Here is a 19387-nt window from a genome sequence, read left to right as displayed (position 1 = left end):
TAATGATAATTTCCCAGGTAAAACTGCAAAACCATAAGGAAGTAACAGGCCCATACTTATCTTTACTGGACTGTGAGTAACCCAGGAATGTTGCGGATGTGAAATTATGCAGGTTATTGGAAAATCTTCCTTTGAGCTTTTCAACCTTGCCATGTGTGCCCTTGATCAAATTACTCCACCTCTCCAAACTGTTTCCTTGTATTAAGGATAGCAACACCTCTCAGAATTGCTGGGAGAACTCTATCAGTTAATGATTCTGAAATATCAGCACAGTTCTTGGCACTGGTGAGTGGTAGGTAGTTATTGCTGGGAATTATATAGCAGTGCAGAATGTGTGGATAAGCTTTGATGTCATGTAAACCCTAGCTTTGAAATTCAGCTGGTTTCTTGCTATGTAAGTAACAGCAAGTAATTCAATCTGTCTCTCCCCCATTTAATTTGTGAAATAGGGATTGTAGTGACAATTCCAGAAGATTATTTTGAGGATAAAATGAGGGAGTGTGTGCCTGGCACATAGAAGTTTCTTAATAGATAGTAGATGATAGCCATTATTATTTTTATTGTATTTGATTGCTACCACTTTCTAAGCTAAATTAAAAATATATATATATGAAAACATGTTTCATATACATGTGTCTCCTTGAGTTTAGATTTGAGGGTTCTCCCCCTGATCTTTTAGCAGCTGTCTCACTTTAAAATTTATTTTCAAAAGCTTTCTGATTTATACACAAGCCAATATGTATTTCCATTGGAAGATTTTGGGAATCTGAAAACAGAGTGATGATGAAATGAGCATTCATCTGGCTGCTTTATGAACACAATGTTGAAGAGAAAGCAGGCAGTTCAAACTGTAGCAGATAGCAGACACTTGCTGCAAGACTTCAATAATGCATATGAGTGATGTCAGACTCAGGCATGCAAAAGGCATAAACACAAAGGAAAATCATAATGGGCTTTTCAGGAAAAGGGTTGTTGCTTCCTGATGTGCTAACCTGGATTCTGTTTTGTGCTTTGGTGTCAGCATAAAGATAGCTGGCAGAGACACTGTTGAATTTTTCCATTGCCAATTTGTATTATAATCTGAGAATTGTGTTTTGCTCTTCTCTATGCTATGCTATGCTAAGTCACTTCAGTCGTGTCCGACTCTGTGTGACCCCATAGACGGCAGCCACCAACCCCCCCCCCACCCCCCCCCCCCCCCGGTCCCTGGGATTCTCTAGGCAAGAACACTGGAGTGGGTTGCCATTTCCTTCTCCAATGCATGAAAGTGAAAAGTGAAAGCGAAGTCGTGTCTGACTCTTAGCGACCCCACGGATTGCAGCCTACCAGGCTCCTCCATCCATGGGATTTTCCAGGCAAAAGTACTGGAGTAGAGTGCCATTATATTCTGTGAACTTTGGGGAAGTAAGCTACTTTAGTTAAGTAATGTCTTTAATCACTTTATTTAATTTATGTGATTAATTCATTCAGCAGCCACAAATCACAGTTCCACCCACAGCAGCCTTGCTTAGAATGCTGAGAACTGTGATCATCAATTGGCCTTTCAGAACGAGAGCTTAGGAAAGGCAAAAGGGACAGTTTGCATTCCCTTATTCTTAAGCTTCCTTTTCTCTCCCTATACACTGATGCTGAAAATGTCCAGTCTGTTATCTTTCCATGGCCTCATCTTTCCCCCACTATGTGCTCCAGTCACACTGGTCTTCCTTCAGTCTTTGAAAAGGTCATGTTGTTGGATGGACCTAGAGACTGTCATACTGAGTGAGGTAAGTCAGACAAAGAAGGAGAAATATCATGTGACATCCCTTATATGTGGTATCTAGAAAGTATCTTACAAAACAGAAAGAGACTCACGGACTTTGAAATGAACTTATGGTTGCTAGGGTAGGGGTGGGGAGGGATAGGGACTTTGGGAAGTTCATGTCCACACTGCTATATTTAAAATGGATAGCCAACAAGGACCTATTGTATAGCACATGGAACTCTGCTCAATGTTATGTGCCAGCCTGGTGGGAGGAGGGTTTGCAGGGGGAAATGGATACATATATATGAATGTCTGGGGCTTTCCTGGTGGCTCAGATGGTAAAGAATCTGCCTGCAATGCGGGAGACCTGGGTTCGATCCTTGAGTTGGGAAAATCCCCTGGAGGAGGGCACATCAACCCACTCCAGTATTCTTGCCTGGAGAATCCCTATGGACAGAGGAGCCTGGTTGGCTATAGTCCATGGGGTCCCAAAGAGTCGGACACAACTGAGCGACTAAGCTCGCATATGTGTATGGCTGAGTCCCTTTGCTGCTCACCTGAAACTACCACAGCGTTATTAACCGGCTATACCCCAATACAAAATAAAAAGTTTAAAGCTTGGGGGAAAAAAAAGGAGAAAATAAATGAATAAACAAATTGCAGAAAAAGAAAAGGTCATGTTGCTTCCCATCTGATGGCTTCTCCACAGCTCTTGGCTATCTGGAAAGAGCTCTCTCTTCTCTTCCATCCCCTCCCCCATTCCTAGTCATCCTTCAGGATTTAGTCCACACACCAACTCCTTGAAGAAGCTTTCTCTTATTCTCTGACCTGGGTCGTGTCCCCAGCTCAGCCATTTCCTTACCACCTTCTCTTTTGCCTTAGTAGCGTGTATCATAATAACAACTAAAGAATTTATGTTTGTTATTTTATGTTTCTCTCTCTTTCTAAAATAGAAGCTCTGCAAGAAAGAGCAGGAGCTATGTTTGCCTTGTTCACATATGTTTCCCAGTGCTGGTGCCAGATGATAACATAACAGGCAAAAAAGCTAAGGTATTATATGGATACAAAATTGACATTAATGTGCTTTACCATTTTATTTGTTGCTGTTGATTTTTTTTTTTTTTTTTTTGGTGTTTTCTTCAAAGGTGTGATTTAGAGGAAAGAAGGGCATATGTAACTTTCAAGGTCTAACACTATTTCCCTTTGGTTGTATCGTCTTATTACAGTAGATTACTGTGAGTAAAGAGGTACTGGCTATGAAAGGGTATATGTGATGGCCTTAAGGCTAAGCTGTAACAGTCATCTTATCTCCCTGGCTCCACTCTGTAAATTTCTTTCTTGATCAACTTGAGGAGATCTATATTCCATTATGACAAAGTCTTGTGCTGTGAGGAAGAAGATTTCCTTTACATAGGAAAATAGCCTGTCACCCATGAATGTCAGTGACACATGGATGGACCAGAACCTAGAGTTCAGCTAAAGTGGCATATCTGGAAAATGTTACAATATTGGGAAGGCAAGGAATAATGGCTTAGAGGGCCAGAGTGATGGGAGCATCAGGTGGGTCCAGGGACCTGAGAGTGAGCGGAGGTAAGGGTTAAACAGACTTGGGGTGAAAACAAAAGTGCTGACATTGTTGAGAAGACTTATTCATAGGCTGTAGCCATCTTTCATGCCAACAATAGGAAACATACTCATCTTTTCTAGCTTACTTTTTCTAATCTTCTAATGGTGACGGAGGCTGCCTTGGGCCTGATGGCCACCTATTAATCAGTGAGGACACTGGCATTTTCACAGTGTTATTTGAGGGAGGCGGTATATTGTAAAAGAGCTTGGGTTTGGGTCTGTTCAGATCTGACTTTAATCCTGGCTATTATCACTTCCTCTGTGAGTCTCCGTTTCCTCATCTGTGAAAAGTGAAGAGTTAGTCACTTCAGTTGTGTCCAGCTCTTTTCAACCCCATGGACTGTAGCCCGTCAGTATTCTTTGTCCATGGAATTCTCCAGGCAAGAATACTGAAGTGGTTAGCCATTCCCTTTTCCAGGGGTCTTCCCTGACCCAGAGATTGAACCTGGGTCTCCTGCTTTGCAGGCAGATTCTTTACCATCAGAGCCACCAGGAAGGCCCTTCCTCATCTGTAAAATGGACCTAATAACACCACTGACCTCAGTTTTAAAGCATGGTTTAGAGCATTCATTAGAGACTATTTTTTAAAGCATTTACTATGGTTCCTGGTACAGAGTAGGCATTCCATACCTGCTTGCTATTATTGTTGTTTGCTAGGACACACCCAGAAATCCACAATGCTTTGCCTTAAGATGTGACTGGGTTTGCATGTCCAGTAGAGGGTGGGCAGGGTGATGGCGGTTCTGGAATACCAAGCTTGCTGTGGTCACTCATTCTATTCCAGAAACAGTCCAAGTTCTGAAGCTTCATGGCAAACTAAGTCTCAATGGAAAGGAAATTACAGCCACCAAATGTAGCATGGAGCTTAAATCTAGTCTGTCCCACTTCACAGCAAAGCATGTGACAAATGAGGCATCTCATCTTGCTTTCCTGGAAGTTTTGCTGGAAAGAGATGGTCTTGTAGCCTTTGATTGCATTCACCCAATTCAGCCAGTACTTCAAAGTTGCGACAACAGCCCAGTGTGCACAGTTTTATGAAGCCCATTTCTCCACTGAAGAACAACACATCTGACTAGAGAGTCTCCCACCACAACTGCTTCCTAGAGTAAGATAGCAGCACCAGCTAAATTGGTAACTGTATCTATTTTTGCTTTAGAAGTAAGGTCTGAAAATAACCTCTGGATTGATAACCACATTTAGGGGTTTTTGTGAAAGCAGTTTGATATATGAAAAAGTTTTAGTGCTTGTTTAGTGTGTGTTTGAAATCACAAATCCACAGACTCCATTCTGGATTGGCTAGGATGCTGTGAGCCTATTTCAGTAACTTAAATGAAGGCTGTATCTGATTAATGATAACAGTAAATTAGACTTCCCCATATAGTGGCCACTCTTTTCTGAGTAAGTCAAACAGAAAACCCCCCTCTCTGTGATAACAGCTTATTGACATCAGGCCACTGTGTGCGCGAGTGTATGTGTGTGTGTGTGTGTATACCCACAGAACTCGTTCTTTGGAATTCTCCCATGGAAAAGCAAAGGAAGGAAGTGAGGGGAGGATGGGGCGATTGCATCCTGTGCTTGACAGGGGCGTGGCCACGGCTGCCTCAGCCTCAGGGACACTGGTTCATGATTGTTTTTTCACTTCGGATGCCTCAACTGTGATAAGTCTTGATGAAAGGCAGTGGCAGCTCTCAGTTCATAGCTGGACAGAAGTCTCCATAGTGGCCTGCCTGAGTCCCACTCAGTATTTCATTTCTAGAACTTCGGGGGAAGAGGAGCAGCAAGAGCTTCAGGAGTGGACCTGCAGCTTCTCCCCACCACATTAGGACTCCAGATCCTCTTAAGACTTCGGTTCTGGCCACTCCTATGAATGAAATTGCCAGTGGGCACGCTAGGTGCATTGTTTTAAGGAAAATGAAGTGTTTCTTCCTGTTGCTTCCTAAATCTGATTTGAAATGATGGATTCTGCCCTGGGGAAAGCAGAGATGAACTCTTTGGAATTTTTTGAGGTAAGGTATTAGAAAGTTCTGTGAAATGAATTCCACTGTCTGATTTCCATGTCCAACTGCTTGGGATTTACGGTTCTCTCTGCCTTTCTCTTTGAAAAATTCTTAATACTGTCCATTCTCAGCTTGGTGAGGAACAATTATTAACAAATTATCTGGTGCATTTATCACGTTTAGTCATTTGACATCTCGACATAAGAGATCAGTGCTGGGATTAACGCTTTTGTGAAACTTTTACAAACATCTATACAGTCCCCTCACTGTGAATTTCTAGAGTTTCACTGGTTTTAGATGAATTATTTTACTGTGATGTTAAGTACAGGTTCTACCTACAAGAATGCTTTGAAAATGCCATTAGACTGAGTGAAAATAGATTTCATGACAGGTCATCTGCCTCTGGAATAACAGTGTTTTTGATGGATTTAAAAACTGTTCTCTCTGGGAATGAGATGTTAAAACCGATTTATTTGTAATGTAATATTTTTGTGGAAAAGTATTCATTCATATGAATTCACATTCTAGAGAGTAATGATATAACAATCTTACAAAATAATTGTAACTCAAGAATAAAACCATGTTTTAAAAAGATATTTTCTTGTGGCATCTGTGGCAAACTGGCCAAGTTTTCTATAGACCTTCTGAGTCTGCTATAATTGTTTAGAAACTGAGATGAAGGCAGGGAAAAATTTCAATTCTATTTTAATTTTTCAAATGAAAAAATTTATTTTTTTGGTTACATACCAAAAATGGTTCTCAAAGGGGTTGGGGATGTTATTTTTTATTGGCATATAGCATATTTAGCATTTAGTGCCTGAGAGCCAGGAATCCTTAACTGTTTGTATAATGTACTGGACAGATACGAAGAATTATCCACTAGAATGCCAGGAGCATCCTTATTGAATAACATGCTCAGTTTAATGAAAAGGAAATTGATGATGTAGTAAAGATTCAGGTGAGCAATCTAATTTCTGGGAAGGTTATCAATCTTCTGATAAAGCCATTTTGGGGCAGGACCCAAGGGAGTAGCCCCTTCCTCAAAATTATTCTTTAGAATCAGTAGCAGTAACTGTTCCAGAAAGATTGCTCCCACATGTTCCTGATTTATATTTTCAGAACTCGTTTGGATTAACTCCGACAAGTATCTGGTTCACTTCGGTAAGGGCAATAGCCTTCTTTAAATAAAGTTATCTATTACACTTTCCAGTCCTTATTATAAGTTCTTTTTACTGAGCTTCTTAAGATCAAAGTAGTAATTCACCCTGGACCAAAGGATGGTTTGGTACTAAACATTATATTTTATGATGGTACATTTCCCAGGATCTTCAGTTATCATGTCCAGTGTAAAAGAGACATCCCGAAGGATTTAGAGGTTGCTTTTAAACTTCTTTTAGTATTAGAAGGAATTATCTATGAGTGAGAGCTTAGTGTATTCATAAAAAATATCAGAGGAAAGAAAAGGAGGATATGTAGTCAAAATAGTGCGATTTCTGGTGACTTTTTAGGCGCACAGTGGGTGACAGAGATTCCTAAGTTGGAACTGTATTCAGTCTTGGATTTACTGTGTATGGAGATGAGGGTGCCTCTGCCTGTTTCTTTCTTTCTTTCCTTTTTTTTAATACTTAATTGGCTGTGCTGGGTCTTTTAGGTATAGCCTGTGGGAGCTAGTTCCCTGATCAGAGACCAAACATGGACCCCTTGCACTGAGAGTACAGAGTCTTAGCCACCGGACCACCAGGGAAGTCCCTACCTGACTTTTTTTAAAGCCAGGCTTAAAGCTCATTGAAAGAGCTTTCAGCTTTGAGCGACCCTCTCTCCAAGAACTAGGCAGATACTCTATGTGGGAGAATGTGCTACATGGCTTAGTACGTGGCATAATGTGCTATTAATATCACTGTACTGTTGCTGCCTGATCATTTGGCATCCTTTGCCTAAGAAAGAAAAATTTCCAAAAACATATAAATAAGTATGCTTTTTTGCTTTAATTGTATTTTTGAAAAATCAGAATAAAATAGTTTCTTTAAAGGAAATACATTTAAAAAGTTAAAACTAAATAAAGTTGGGAAATTGTGCTTTCTGAGTATTAAAGACATAGCTCTTTTTAAAAAGGATGAAATAGATTTAGAAACCTAGACATGTGGCTCCTAGTATATACCATTTTCACATTCTATACATATGTCCTCCCTATAGAGTTCTGAGCTAGGAGTGCTAATATCATTTTATGGAAGAAAGAAATGGAGTATTTGCAGTTTTAAGACTTGCCCAAGGTCATACAGTAAATGGGAAAAATGGACTTTAAACTTAGGTCTGCTATTTTATGAAGTTCTAGGATCTTAGCATCACCTAGCAGCCACAGCCTGGTAACATGGTTATCACGCAGTATAGTACTTTCATTGCACCTGTAATAAATGGTATGTACCTAAAAACAAAAAAAAAACATACTTCTATTGGTGAATAGAGGGTCCTTGTGGACTAACTGCTAGTGACATATTAAATATGCTGCATTAAGGATTTTGTTGAATTACTAAGTGATAGAGAATCAGAACTTTCTGTATTTGTTGATTAAGGTTGAATGTGGGGATAGTTGGATTTTCAGGAGTTGTTTGAATAAAGAAGGGGGAAGGAGGAGAATGGTGAACTTAGTGAGGGTGATGGTTGGGCTTGGAGAGAGTTTAGAGGCAGATGAGTCACCTCCCAGGGTCATTGGATTGAAGAGCCTGGAATTGGTTCAGAGCCTTGTGCTCTAAGGGTGGATATTTATAGCTTCGGTGGCTCTGTCTGCACAGGAAAGATGGCGATGGGAGGAAGGTCATGTTTAGGTTATGGCTCCAAGGCTTGTGCTGGGCCTGGGCCTAAAACATCATGGTGCACCATCCTCTCTATCCTTGTACAATGTACTGTGTACACTGCAGCCAAAGGATTTTTTTTTATTAGATGCAGATCATGTCACTTTCCTGCTTTGAATTCTCCAGTGACTTTCCATTATCCTCCAAGTGAAATCCAGACTCTTCACTGTGGTCTAGATAGATGGTGTGGCATAGCATTGAGAAGTGTGGCTTTTGGAGCAAGATAGCCTGGGTTCGCGCTGCACATACTAGTTTTGGGATTTGTAATGCATTTCTTAACTTCTTTGTGCCTTAGTTTCCCTATTATTAAAAATCTCATAATGATACCTCAAAGGATTGTTAGAGGTTGCAATGAGTTAATAAGGCAACACAGTAGAACAATGCCCAGTGCAAGGTAAACTCTCTAGTGTTTATTACTATCCATGTCTGCAAGCTGGCCCTGCCCACCTCTCCCAGCTCATCTTCTCCTACTCTCTGCTTCATCATTCACTCTGCTTCGCTTTATTGTTCCTGGGAACGTGGAGGGCTTGTCCTGTGTCAGGGTGCTTGGATTTTCCTTTGTTGCAAATCTCCCAGTTGAAAACATTCTCACTTCATTCATGGCCCTGTTCAAATGTTTCCCTCAACAGCCAATGGAAAATAGTATTCTTCCACCAACCTCACTCCCCTCCTGCTCCCTGGCTGTATTTCTTTAAGTCATGTTACCACCACCTGACTTTACATTATATCTACTATACTACCTGGCATGCACATTATTTTGTGTTTGATTATTCATCGCTTTCCCCACTGGACCAAAGTCTCCACAAGGACAGGGACTTTGACTCTCCTATTCCCCCTCAAATGCCTGTCACTTAGAATATGGCCTGCCAGAGAGGGTTTTCTCAGTAAATATCAGTTCAGTTAGGTTCAGTAGCTCAGTCAAGTCCAACTCTTTGCGACCCCATGAACTGCAGCACGCCAAGCCTCCTTGTCCATCACTAACTCCTGAAGTCCACCCAAACCCATGTCCATTGAGTTGGTGATGCCATCCAACCATCTCATCCTCCGTTGTCCCCTTCTCTTCTGGCCCTCAATCTTTCTCAGCATCAGGGTACTTTCAAATGAGTCAGCTCTCTGGATCAGGTGGCCAAAGTATTGGAGTTTCAGCTTCAACATCAGTCCCTCCAGTGAACACCCAGGACTGATCTCCTTTAGGATGGACTGGTTGGATCTCCTTGCAGTCCAAGGGACTCTCAAGAGTCTTCTCCCACACAACAGTTCAAAAGCATCAGTTCTTCGGTGTTCAGTTTTCTTTCAGTAAATATGTGTTGAATTAATTTTGAATTTCATTTCCACCATCACTTCTGTAATTGTTTTCTTTCTGTTTTTAGGCCTTAAAGTCTCCCTTCTAACTTTTGTTAGCCTGTCATAGTTTTGCCTCAAATTATGGACCTTTAGAAGAATATCATTTACCTACTATTTCTCATGAAAGTTCTTTAATAATAGGAAGTTTTGTTTTAACCTGTAAGCTTTGGTACCAGGAAGGGAATTGTGGTATTTCAGTGTCATTGTTACATAATATTCCTAAAGTGGATCTTGTGCCAAGGTGTTTACCAAGATACCATATGCTGACCATGCTTGACCCTTTAAAGGAGTTTAGGCTTACATTCTCATTGTAAAAGTATAATTGCTGGAGGAAATATAGCCATGCAAACTGTTAGGGAAAATTATGTACTGACAGCAGTGTATACTTCATTTTTAAGTCTCAAATTTTACAGAGTGCCTAATTCCTGCTTATATTTCTAACATGAAATTGACTAAAACTATTACAAATTGCATATTTTTTTTCACAATGATATTTATTATAAATTTTTATAATAGCCAAATAAAATAGAGTATTTGATGTAAGTAAACTTTTAGTGATTTTTCCATTTGATGTATTATCAAGGAATTTGAGTTTCCTATAGGAAAACATTCAGCTGAGGAAAAAGATAAATCTTAATTTAGAAATGCTCTGAAAGTCTTCATCAGGAAAAAATCTTGTTTAATATGTTTCAAAGACCTTTGTGAGAAATTGATCATGTGTTCTGAGGAAAGCTAATTCATCTTTTTGTGCATTGGTGTGACAGCCTGTAAGATATAAACAGAGTTGAATGTCAACTAGGCGTATCACTGTGATTGAATTAATACAAAATTATAGTTATATAGATTGAGAGTTTAAGTAAATTGATCTTGTTAAGTTAGTGGAATAGAACTTAGCAATATTGTCCTTGGTTTTCTCTATTTTGAAAAAGACATAGATCTCTTTAAAAAAGGTTTTATGCATTCCTTGGTGAGAATTTTTTTCCTCCTTTGTATATTTTAACAGTATAATACTGATATTCACTTAATGCTATAGCATCATAATTAAAAGAATATATGAAGACATCTCTTACTCAACTAAATATGACCACCTACTATGTGCCAGATATTGTTCCAGTTACTTAATATACATCAGTAAACAGAATAGACAAAAGTTCTTGACCTCTTAGGGTTTACCTCTTGGAGAGGAAGACAGTATACAAATATATAGATTATATACTGTGTTAGATAGTGATAGGGTTTTGGAAAGGAAATTGAGTAGGGTAAGATACTCCAGGAATGCTAGAGGCAGTCAGGGTAGATTTCATTGAGATGGTTATGTGCAAGCAAAAAAGAAAAATGATTTAAGGAGAGGACTGATCCATATGGATATATGGGGGGAAAGTTTCAGACAAATAGATCCTGAGGCAGAATCCTGAACAGAACTTTGAGGATACTGCAGAGGAGGAAAAAAAAATGTTCCTCTATTCTCTTAGGTTTGGCTACCAGGCCTGCAAATTAGACTGACAGAAGACAGATTAAGAGGAAAAAGGATACACAAATTTTAATAACTGTTAAAATTTTTATTTCTACTTACACGAAGCCTTCTTGTACATGAAGACCAGGAAGAGTGATTAAACTTGGGCTTATATGCTACTTTAACAAAGGGCAATAAATTGTGGAGACGTAACTAGACAAAGGGAGTAGGAGTTGGCTTCTAGGAGTGGTAAATTGTGGGAAGGTAAATATAAGGGGGGAACTACTGGCAGTTAAGGGTTTTTAGGAAGGTTTGTTATGCAGACTGAAGCTAGATCCTTCTCCTTTGGTGAGTAGTGATTGAGTCATTTTACTCTTTCTAGTATGGAAGAGGAAGACTTTAGAGATGGAAAATTGGGTCTTGCTTTTAGATTTAAAGAAGAGAGCAGAAAGCTAGTTACTTTTAGCTCAGTGACATATTTTGGCATGGTGTACTTGGATCCCCTTCACTATCAGGGAGTCCATTGTGGCTGGAGTGGATAGAGTGTGTACAGGGGCAGAGTAGGGAAAGATGAACTCAGAGCTGTAATTTTTTGAGGGGTGGAGACCGGGGCTGCCAAGTCCTGTAGGACACTGTTCACCTCTGTAAAGACTTCGAATTTTACTCTGAAAGAAATAGGGATCCATTTTTTACATGTAAACATTATGCAGGCACGTGTGTCTGACTCTTTGCGATCCCATGGACTGTAGCCTGCCAGGCTCCCCTGTCCATGGGATTCTCCAGGCAAGAATACTGGAGTGGGTTGCCGTTTCCTTCTCCAGGGGATCTTCCTCACCCAGGGATTGAACCTGTGTCTCCTGTGTGTCCTGCTTTGGCAGGCGAGTCTTTAACCACTACACCACCTGGGATGCCTGTGTTTAAAATGAATTCTTCTATAAACCCTCTCTGACTGAAACTCTTGGGAGGTATTTACTGAAATGAGTCCAAGTATTTCTTCTCACTGATCTGTTGGTGGTTCCCTCACTCCTTCCTTGTCAAAATGAGGGTTTAACTGACTAGTTTAGGATCAGGTATTTTATAAAGGAAGTTGCTTAGCAGGGCCTCCAGCCTCTGCCCAGCATGTATGGAGGTCTGAATGTTGAGGAGACCTCAGGGGTATGGTTTAGGACTTGGTTATAAATTATGTCACCCAGCATGGATCTACTGAAACACGTAATTTGGATTGAGCTCTACCACTCCTGGTGAGGCCTCCTGTGGAGACAACAATAACACACTTCTCTCATACTGTGGGTGTGTATGGCATTGAATCAGTATATGCACCCCACTCCACTCCCCCATCCCCATGCCAAATGCTCCCTTGTTCCCTTGCAGGCAGTGAGACACAGACTTCAGTGCAAACATCCCCAAGGGCAGACCTTTTCCTCCTGTAAACGTATCTTCTCAGCCCCTGTTGCTTTTTCTGTCCTGTAATGTGCTACTGTCTTTTTCTCTCATTTCCAGCACATTATAATCAGCAAAACTTTCTGGTCTCTCTGAGAAAAATGCCATTCAGGTAGTTCCAAAGCCACAGTCACCAGTGGGGACATTCTCATTTGATAACATGGTATCATCATTGCAGTCTCTAAATATGTCTGATATACACACTCTTTTTTCTTTTTTCCCCACTCAGAGAGGGTGTTAGTGTACAGAATTGGGAATCTAGGGACATCGGGTTAAAAACAAATGTAAAGTGTGCCCATTCATGAGGCAGTTTGTTAGGGAATTCTCATAGCGCTTAATAAGACTGGTGCTCTCTTTGGTACAATCAGTGGTAGAGTCACCCCTTCCCTGCAGCTTAGTTCAAATCTCAGTCATTATCAGAGTTTTCCTCTCACATAACTTGCCTAGCACTTGCAGGTAAATTTGCAGAGTTTTAACAGTCACACAGCCCCTGTGAAGGTGTGTTTTTGCCCAGGTCTAGAATGATCATTTTGTTTCAAATTGTATTAATAGTTTAGGATTGCTTTCTAAATCCCAAATCCTAGACAAGGCATCTAATTTCTGAGTGTAGCTAGAATAAATTGAGGCTCCTTTATGATCTTATCTAGGATGTAGGGATATTCAATTTGTATCCCAAAGTAATTTTACATTAATTTAGATGTTTATGACATTTTATGAGAAAATATAGGGAGCAATTGCTTTGGAGCAGAAGAAAATTTGTAAGCATCATTTTTCATCTCTGGCACAGTCTGTCATATGGCATCTTTCTCACAAAATTTCTCATCTTTTTTCAATTCCCCTAGATTGGCTGATAGAAATGTGAGGACTTTGAATACTTTTTTTTGTTCCTGTTTTATCTCCAGTACTGTATGGAGGTTTTAGAAATATTAATATAGACATAGAAACATTTTCAAATCCAAATTATATTTGTATATGTTTGATATGTCTGGTCATCTCACCTATATATATTTTTATTATCTTCAAAACCTATTCATAGGACATTTTCTGGAATCCAAAAATCATATAGAAAAAATTAATCTTTAAAAGATTACTTTCACACTATCTCTCTGTGTGAAATATTATGGGGAAGGAAGAGTTTGGTGCATGAAAGACTTTATGCTTATGTTATTTTAGGTCTCAGTGGCATTTTAAAAGAATTTATTTTTTAAAATTAATCTTTACAATCATATAGTAAGTTAATAAATATAATTAACCTTCCTTTCCAAGGAAGAAAGGAGAAACAGATTGAAATACCTTAATGACTAGCTTAAATGTGTAGATCTCCGAAAGTATAGCTCCATATTCATCTCCCAAAGACGTTTCAAACTTCATAGACCAGCACCGTATTCATTATACACAGTCACAGGGAATGCTGATCATTCCTCTTTGGTTCTCCTTTAATACTTTACAAAGTATGCACGCCTCTATCCTAGCAGTTTTAGTATTGCGTTGTACCTTAAATGCCAGTCTTTTCCTACTACGCTGCCATCTCCTTATGGCAGGAGATGGGGTATTGGCTTTCATAGTAGTCAGTCAATAAAAACCATTCAAGGGAAGGAAGGAAAGAAAGGAGGATGGAACAAACTGACAAATGAGAGGGAAGTGATTAATGAGATGTGCATGGCAGATGTGACTGCTCAGTTTCCCTGGAGATTACCATGGAACAAGTTTTTTCCACGTGAGGTATTTTTGTAGTATTGTATCAGAATCAACTGAATGAGGTGTTTGCTAAAATTCAGATTCCTGCATCCTGACTCAAACCTACTAACTAGAAATCTGTGTTTTGGAGAATCCCACAGTCTTCATTGTGAGCCATGGAGTTAGGCAAGCCTTGCCCTGGAGGATCAGTTAGCTAAAGAGGAAGGTGCAGGCATGCTCAGTCATGTCCGACTCTGGCAACCCCGTCGACTGTAGCCTGCCAGATTCCTCTGTCCATGGCATTTTCCAGGCAAGAATACTGGAATGGTTTACCATTTCCTCCTCTGGGGATCTTCCCAACCCAGGGTTGAACCCACGTCTCCTGTGGCTCCTGCATAGGCAGGTGGGTTCTTTACTACTGAGACACTTGGGAAGCAAATGTATAGGAGATGTTGGTAAATCAGCTTATATAGAGATTTTGTTTAAGACAAGGTAAAACCATGTGGTTTTCATTAAGGGAAAGAGACAGTTTGTCATCTAATTAACCAAATCTGAGAAAGTTCTCTGAGCTACTGTACTCTATAATTAGTGAAAGAGAGTTTTGTGTAGTGTAATCTTATATGCCTGCTCCTTTATTCCTGGGTCCAAATACTTTGTTTTTCCCTTGGAGAAGCAGACTTAACATAAGTAGTTCTAGTATTAAAAACAAAATTAACTGGGGTAGCCCTAAAGAGTACAGCTGATCTTTGAACAACATGGGTTTGAATTACTCAGGTCTACTAATACTCAATTTTTTTCAGTATATACTGTAGTTCCACACGATCCATGGTTGGTTGAAATTGTGGATGTGAAACTACCTGTGGATAAGGAGGAACCCATTGAATATGCAGAGAGCTGACTATAGGTTGATTTTTGACTGCAGAGAGGGGCAGTTTGCCTAACCCCTGCTTTTGTTGAAGTTCCAGTTCAGTCGCTCAGTCGTGTCTGACTCTTTGTGACCCCATGAACCGCAGCACGCCAGGCCTCCCTGTCCATCACCAACTCCCGGAGTTCACCCAAACCCATGTCCATTGAGTCGGTGATGCCATCCAACCATCTCATCCTCTGTCATCCCCTTCTCCTCCTGCCCTCAATCTTTCCCAGCATCAGGGGCTTTTCAAATATGTCAGCTCTTCACATGAGGTAGCCAAAGTATTGGAGTTTCAGCTTCAGCATAAGTCCTTCCAATGAATATTCAGGACTGATCTCCTTTAGGATAGACTGGTTGGATCTCCTTGCAGTCCAAGGGACTCTCAAGAGTCTTCTCCAACACCACAGTTCAAAAGCTTCAATTCTTCAGCACTCAGCTTTCTTTATAGTCCAACTCTCACATCCATACATGACCACAGGAAAAACCATAGCCTTGACTAGACGGACCTTTGTTGACAAAGTAATGTCTCTGCTTTTCAATATGCTGTCTAGGTTGGTTATAACTTTCCTTCCAAGGAGTAAGCATCTTTTAATTTCATGGCTGCAATCACCATCTGCAGTGATTTTGGAGCCCAGAAAAATAAAGTCTGCCACTGTTTCCACTGTTTCCCCATCTATTTCCCATGAAGTGATGGGACCAGATAACATGATCTTCGTTTTCTGAATGTTGAGCTTTAAGCCAACTTTTTCACTGTCCTCTTTCACCTTCATCAAGAGGCTCTTTAGTTCTTCTTCACTTTCTGCCATAAGGGTGGTATCATCTGCGTATCTGAGGTTATTGATATTTCTCCCAGCAATCTTGATTCCAGCTTGTGCTTCTTCTAGCCCAGCATTTCTCATGATGTACTCTGCATATAAGGTAAATAAGCAGGGTGACAATATACAGCCTTGACATACTCCTTTTCCTGTTTGGAACCAGTCTGTTGTTCCATGCCCAGTTCTTACTCTTGCTTCCTGACCTGCATACAGGTTTCTCAAGAGGCAGGTCAGGTGGTCTGGTTTCCCCACTCTTTCAGAATTTCCCACAGTTTATTGCGATCCACACATTCAAAGGCTTTGGCATAGTCAATAAAGCAGAAATTGATGTTTTTCTGGAACTCTGTTACTTTTTTGATGATCCATTGGATGTTGGCAATTTGATCTCTGGTTCCTCTGCCTTTGTTGAAGGGCTAACTGTAATTTTAAAAAAACAGTAAATGAAATCAGTTGGGAAATATCATGGATTGCTAAAATAAGGCAAGAGTAAAGATTTTTAAGAATTCTCTTGATTATGATCCCAAAATATTCACAAATAGGTTTGAAAATTTTATTAGAAGGATTTTAGGGCTTTTGGGGTGTGCGCTATGCCTATATATTTAGAGAAAATGTACTGCCAACTAGATTTATAAGAGAACAAAGAATACGTAAGAAACATGAGTAGGCAAGCTTTATATAAACTCTGCCAAACCATTTAGAGAAGAATATTTAAGTACATGCATTAAACATCTCCAATGTTTTTATGATTATATTCCAGCTAGAAAGTTACCTAAATATCTAGAATATACACTCCGAGAATATAAACTTCATTTGTAACTGTAACAGACACTTTAATCTTGGTAGGAAGGAAAATAAGAATGTGAATGAGAAAAGGGGCAAGGAGCAAAAGCAGGAAAATATACTGCATGGAGGCTGAGGTGTTTCTAAGTTGGGAGGAAGAATCTAATGGTCAAGGTGAGAGGAGGTGCTGATAGAAGTGTTTGAGTCAAGGGCACCACCATTATTGCCTAGAACTCTGGGCAAGAAATAAGATATGGGTACAGAAAAGATGACAGTAGGGAGATGGAGAAACCAGGGAGATGGGGGCTCATATCGTATGTTCTGGATGTTGTAGAATGCACGGTACCTTGCTCTAAGTCATAGGGTAAAAATTAGAGGATATGAGGACAGATGTACACAGTTCTTAACAGAAATGGGGAAGGGAAGTGGCCAGGTATAAACAGAACAATTGATAATTGAGTTTAAAGAGCAATGGCATTTATTTGATCTCTCAGAATCTTTGGTGAATTAATGGAAGAAATAGATGTATATATTATATCTATATGATAACATCTAGGGAATTTAGAACCCTTTCTTTGGTATAGTATTTTATATTCAATTATTTTTCTTCTTTGGAGTAGAGGCGTTTAAGAAAGATTAAATTGCCTAAAATAGATGTTAAATGAGGGTAAAGAAAAACAAGTTACACAATCTGGGAAAAAATATTCTGTCCTCAAATATCCATGAAAAGCAGATCTGAGCAGAGAACCACAGTCACTAAGAAGGTGTTCTTTGGCTAGGTGAGAACGGATTGCAACCTAATTGAAGGTGTTTACCGACTTTAAAACCGACTTTTAAAACTTTTAAAAAGTTTTAGTCTGAAGGACAAATTAAAATCAGTGTTCTTGAAACAAAGACAAAGGATGAGTCATCTATTTAGGTTTTAGAATGGTGCCGCCAGGCTGGCCAGAGTTCTGCTGTCTCATGGCAGTGGGAGCTGGAGCTGTGGAGGTTGTGAACCCTACTGTAAAATACTGTGACCCTACTCTGTGACCCTACACTGGCTTATTTCTAGGAATTTTATATCTTCAGTTAAGAGTAACTGTCACTCAATGTCAAGAGTGCTACTGTCTGTCAGGGATGATGAATTATCAGAAATATAATCTCATCAGAGAAAATTTTCCATGTAGAATAGCCAGAATATTAACCAACTTGGGTAACTTCTACGTGACAGACACTATGCATGGTGGGAATAAGACCTTCCCCATGAAGGTTTACAGGATTGTTTGTCACTATGACATTTGGGGCTTAAAAGAAAAGAGCAGACCCATCAAGCATCTGCTCTGGGCCTTTTCATCCTAATTCTGATTCATTTCCCATCATATATGGGACGTTTGAGTTCCTTATGAGTCTGAATGATCATGGTACCTTTTCAACATTTTGCTTCCAGAGACTAGGCTTTATTTCTTTAAATATCATAAATTTAACCAAATCGAGTCGTCCATATTGCCTATAAACCAACGATAGGAGCTAAAGTCAGAGATATATGGTTTATGCTAACCCATGAGCTGGTAGGTGATTTGAACACCTTACTCTAGGTCTCTTTCTTGGTTAAGGGTCTGAGGAGGAAGCACCCATAACTTGTTCTCCCTTATTTCTGACTTCTGAGACCAAGGGAGGATATTCATGCAGTGCAGTATTTCTACCTCGAAGTGAATATAATAGGCAAAGAAAAAGTTACTAGTGGCTCTTTTTGGAACAGGAGATGCTGGCACTGGTTCTCTGACATGATTCTCCTCCAGGGAACATGTAAAGGGTTGTGTCAAGCCCCAGGAATCACTTCTGTGTGGAGATAAGTCCTCTTATGATAATTCTCATCTCATTACCCCCACCCTCCCCTCTGTTTCTGCTCTTCAGTGCTCCATCTCCCTAGGGTTAATATGTCAGAAGTGTATACTTGGTTTGGCTTAACTGATGGCTTGGGAGAAAAAGTTTAGTAATAGTAGAAGTGACAACCCTCTTACGGTGAGGTCACACTTTAAGACGTATAATTTTGTGGAAGTTGCATTTTATCATTGTGATCCTAAAATGAGATTTGTTGTTGCCTGTCTTTCCTGAGGCCTCAAGAGGAAACTGACACAACAGTATTTTCAGAAAACTTCTCATGTGCATGGCTGTCTGGCATTTTGAACAGTTGGACGGACACCTTCTACTCCCTGTGCCTGTGTTCTGCTCCCCTCAGGGTCCAGCTTCCTGAAGCCTTCCATGTGACCAACAGCTAGTACAATACATCTGTTTGTGAAAACATGAGAGTCTCTGTTCCTATGCAAGCAACTTTGCCCATTAAAGTATGTTTTAGAGAAGAAGCTACCTTTGTTGTCTAAACTGGAGAAGTGATACAGTCTCAGTGATTCTGGTTCAAGTCAGGCCTCATGGGTCTAAATCACTGAATGACTTTTAGGATGGTAATTGTGTCTGTTAGGAATTTTGTTCGGCCACAAATGACAGAAACCCAACCACAGGGGCTTAAATAACTAGGAATTTATTTTTGCCTCAGTAGCAAGAAGTCTGAGGGCCATTCAGGGTTCAAAGGATCATCATGGATGTTTCTAGCTTCTTCCTCTGTCATCCTTAGCTTGTGGCTCTCATCTAAGGAGAGAGGAGGTGGGAGGGGAGAGCAAAAAGATTATTGAGTGTCCTCTTATCAATCTTAATAATAATAGCTCCCCAGAAGTCCCACCCAGTAGAATTCAACCCACATGCACTGGCCACATGC

The 19387-nt window shown here is 40.0% G+C and overlaps 1 protein-coding gene across 2 annotated transcripts in view; it reads left to right on the top strand.

Moving 5' to 3' along the window:
• HECW2 (HECT, C2 and WW domain containing E3 ubiquitin protein ligase 2) overlaps positions 1 to 19387 on the top strand; it is a 446473-nt gene that overhangs the window by 250814 nt on the left and 176272 nt on the right. Inside the window, exon 1 of one of the 2 annotated variants that reach the window (XM_024981179.2) lies at positions 4997 to 5373. The exons of the other annotated variant lie outside the window; for it this stretch is intronic. The gene's annotated coding sequence lies outside the window, so the exon portion shown is untranslated. Of the gene's footprint in view, positions 1 to 4996; positions 5374 to 19387 lie in introns of those variants that run through there. 2 annotated transcript variants of the gene reach the window in all.

This window comes from Bos taurus, chromosome 2 (genome assembly GCF_002263795.3).
Source record: "Bos taurus isolate L1 Dominette 01449 registration number 42190680 breed Hereford chromosome 2, ARS-UCD2.0, whole genome shotgun sequence".
Classification (NCBI taxonomy): domain Eukaryota; kingdom Metazoa; phylum Chordata; class Mammalia; order Artiodactyla; family Bovidae; genus Bos; species Bos taurus.
This window is presented reverse-complemented; position numbering and strand designations above follow the sequence as displayed.